Here is a 4720-nt window from a genome sequence, read left to right on the forward strand (position 1 = left end):
TGTTGTTAAGGATAGTTGACCGTTCATTATAAGGCAAATATCTAGATATTTGCCTTATATTACGGGTTACCATATTTGCCCTTTTATTAAATGCAAATATATTGTATTCATTTATTATTATTTCCTTTTATTGCTATTTCCATATTATTTGTAATTTACCATATTTTTGTATTCTGTAAATGATTATAAATAAGAGAACTCTCACCACCATTCAGGTGTGGTGGATTCAGCAAACATTCACAGTTGTGACTTAAGAAAATCATTGCATCATGACATTTAAAACATACATTTAATCTTAATATGAATAACGTCATATTAAGGAATTTCATAATCTTGCGTCTTACAACGTCACGTTGTCATGCATCGTCGTCATCATACAATATCATGATGTCACAACATCATATAATATCATATGACATTATCATATAACTCAATCATGTCATCATATGTCAATACATTATACATCATCATCCTATAATTTAGTCACAACGTCATAAATATAAAGCATAAATGACACATACAAGAGCCATGAGGCACGTGTCGTCATGCATCAAACAAGTCGTCCAACCTATCTGATAGTAAGATCACTTACTTGGTTGACTTTAGCCGGCATTTCGCTAAATTCGATTACGCCTATCTTCCGTCCCTCGAAGTTGCTCTAAGTATCGCCGGGAGTCGTTTTCTATTATGAGGTCCATCTCATTTCTTTAGTATTTAGCATTTCTAATCTATTTAACTTGAATTTGGGAAATAGAGCAAACCTCAGTTACCTTAATTTATTTTATTTTTGGAATATGACTAAAATTTTAAATGTTTATTTAAGAAAATGAAAATGATGGTCGAAAAAATCATTAAAAAAATGTTATGTTTATTTAAAATCTTATTTAGAATTTAAATACTTTCTTCACAAAAATGGATTTTATGGTAAAAAAAAAATGATAAAAGAAAGCTAACACAATTTTTAAAATTGAAAATTAAATAGTCATCGATTTATTTAAGAATGTATAAAATAATAATTAAAAAAAATAGCATAATTTAAAGGAAAGTCAAATTTATTCTATATTTGGAAAAAAAAAATTTAATTAAACTTTTGACATTTTTAAAATACATGATAAAATTGGTTGAAAATAAACATTTTTTTTAAGTACATAAAGAAGCGTATAGATTTTTAAATTATTTTCTTTTAATAAAATTTGATTAAAGAACGAAGTTACCCTTTAATGAAATTTGATTATTATTATTATTATTATTGTTATTGTTATTATTTTGTTAAATTTAAATTGATCCAAAATCAGATTGATGGTAGAAACGTCCTTGGAGTAGGGTGAAGACGAAAAAATTTTCCCCATCTCCGTCCACCAACAATAGTTGAGCCCGGTTTGTGAAGGGAGAGTACCCGTTTCGAGTTTAAGATAACTTTTATGGTTTGGCTTTAGAGCTTCATATTCTAAATTCTCTCTCTGCAGGGTATGAAATTGATCGTGGTTGATTGGTATAGACTTGTTAGAGGACGCTTTACACTTTCAGGAAGGATTCGTGAACCAAGAGGGACTATAGAAGGAGATTGAGCTTGGAAATGTAAGGTACGATTTTGGGGTTTTGAGGAACTTTAGTAGATAATATCTCCCTCAATTCTTGACCAAACTCGATAATTTGTTGCTCATTACGATTAAATTGAATAATACTGAAGGTTTGATGAAGAAACCAAAATCAAAAGTTTGCAATGTGAGAATTGATTATGGGAAAAGACACATCTACGTGAAGGTATGTCTAGATTACTATATTATATCTCTTTTTATGATATGTTTATGCAAGTGGTATTTATGCTGTAATATAGAGATGATCAGGGGTTCATCAATAAACTCCTAATCGTAAACTTGCTTCGATTGCAGAGGGTCTGAAAATATTATAGAATTAGTTGTGATTTGCTTGTACTATATGAGAATACTTCCAATGTTTTAATTTCACCTCATCTTTAATTTCCCACAATTCCGGTAGAGATGACATCAAACCAATGCTTTAATTTCATATTCAAAATTAATTTTCACCCATCTCAGTTGACTTACAATCATATTGAATTCATTTATATGATCAGAATAGATTCACCGTCACATATTTGTTGTGATGTCCCACATTGGTTGGGGAGGAGAACAAATCACCATTTATAAGGGTGTGAAAACCTTCTCCTAGCAGACGCGTTTTAAAGCCTTGAGGGGAAGCCCGAAAGGGAAAGCCCAAAGAGTACAATATCTGCTAGCGGTGGATTTGGGTTGTTACATTTGTAAATTGAACAATCTCCGCATAAAATACACCTTGTTCATAGTCGACGTTTACTCAACAGTACCTTCAACAGATCTGATATTGTCTTCTCCTTGATGATGTTGAACGCTGCATTTTTTGATAGCGTCAACCGGATCAACCCTGAGGCCTGCCAATCCTTGAACTTCTATTGCTCCGTGTTCATGGTATCCAAATTCACCTCCTACAGGGGTTCATGGAGATCTTTCTGGTACAGATAATCTTCAATCTGCATCGTCCAAAAATCCAAATCGGATTTGTCAAACTTCTCAATTCCAACATTTGAGCTTTTGATCTTCACAGATCATGATGAATCTCGCCTAAATTTGATACCAGTTCATAGGATTACACTGTTAGGTTATGAAGCCTGATACTTATTTATAGCTTGGTCAACGGTTATATCCGGTAAAGCTATATATAGTAAAGCTATATATGGTAAAGCTATATCCGGTAAAGCTATATATGGTAAATAGCTATATATAGTAGATGGCTAAATCTGGTAAAGCTATATATAGTAAACTATACCATATATATATCTCTGGTCCGATAGAGCTGTGAAGATGTACTTTCTATTCTCTGTACTCTCTCTTGTTGTACATACCTGAAATCATCAAATAAAAAATCCTTTTAGCCAGAGTTCTCCTTGCAATTTTCTCTATCCTTTTCTTTGTGTTCATCTAGATCGAGTGTGTGCGTTATTGTGCGATCCTAACAACTGGTATCAGAGCTAACGACTGATATCGATCCTAACATACACAATAACACACACACTCGATCTAGATGATCACAAGGAACCGGAGAGAGAAAATGAAATGAGGAATATTGAATAAAGATTTATATTGATGACTTTAAGTATGTACGTTAAGAGACACTATAGAAAAGACAGAAAGTACATTTTAAAAGCACTACTAAGATTGTATATATATGGTTCAGGTTACTATAACTTTATCACATATAATCATCCGTAGCCTTTTATTATATATCGTTTTTCACTATATATGACCATTTGCATTATATGTCATTTACCACATAGCTTTACTGTAGAACCGTAGAATGAGCTATAAATAAGCAGCATGCTCAACCCAACACTTACGTTATATGGGGCAAACTACGTAGATGTCACCTAAACTCTACTAGAGAATATGAATAATATCTATATAATAGTATGATGTCAATTATGGGTTGAAAAGACGTCAAGGTTGCATTTTGAGAGCCTTTAAGGTGATTTAAAAGTATCAATGAGGTGTTACGATCATGGTCAAAGTGTTACAGAAATCTTATGGAGATAGACTACAATACGAGACTTTCAGGATATGTCTTAAATTTAAGAATGATTTGGGCGAAGGATCGCCATCGTTACAATTGTAGAATTTGTCTCTAAATCAACTAAAAGTTCCATGGTAATCTTCCCTATACTCTTACACCAATATATTTCATAGCTCAATATAAACCATTTTTTTTAATAGAAAAATAGCCCATTTCAAGATGTTTCAAAGGGATTGTCCTAGTTAAGGTTCCAAGGCCCTTTATTTGAAGTTGGATTTAGTATCCCAAGTTCTATTACATGTAATGATATCCACTATGCCTCTACAATACCAATTATCTGTACCCTCTTTCTACCACGAGAATCTTTTAAAATGAGTTTGTGAGAATATATACGTAAATGGGTCTCGTATTGGACATTTAGCCAGGTTTAGAGGATGTGACTTGAAAGTCCAAGTAATACATGAAACTGGTTAAACCATTAATCTAGTTAAAAGAAGAAATCAAGTTATCTTAAACGACGTAAAAAAAAAAAAAAAAAAAAGGTTGGAATTAAGGTTGGGTGAAATATTTGATATTTTTTCAGCATTAGTATCCACATGAATGTTGATTTCAAGGATGCGCTAGAGCCATGAACCTACTAAATGGACTCTTTTCCTCCTGAAATTGTAATGGAAAGCTTAAAATGACATGATAAAGTTATGTATGAAATTTTGTGGTCATTGTATTAGGTTAGGGGGCAAAGCCAAGGGTAGCTAAAAAATGACCAAAATCCCCTATAATTACGGCTCACTGGCTTATGACCCAAATGACCTTTGCATAGTATAAATTTTTCCTTATGTGATGGTTTAGAAGGATTATGAAAATATTCAAGGTCATTGGAATATGTTGAGGATTTAAACCAAGATTTGGGTTTGTAAATGACCAAAAGTACCCCATAAGAATTCTATGATATTTTCAAGACCCTAAACAACTCTAAATGATATGAAATTTATATGGGGCTCATTTATGATCTTAAGGGTAATTAGGTAAGATCCATGAGTTAATGTAGGTTGTTAGAAAATTAATGATGTATCAACAAGTGGGAGTTATTTATGATCTCAAGAGATTCATTTATGGCCTTAACGGGTGATGGTTGATGGATTATGAGGAACCAAAG

Source organism: Cucurbita moschata, unplaced genomic scaffold (assembly GCF_002738365.1).
Source record: "Cucurbita moschata cultivar Rifu unplaced genomic scaffold, Cmos_1.0 Cmo_Scf00042, whole genome shotgun sequence".
NCBI classification, from domain to species: Eukaryota; Viridiplantae; Streptophyta; class Magnoliopsida; order Cucurbitales; family Cucurbitaceae; genus Cucurbita; species Cucurbita moschata.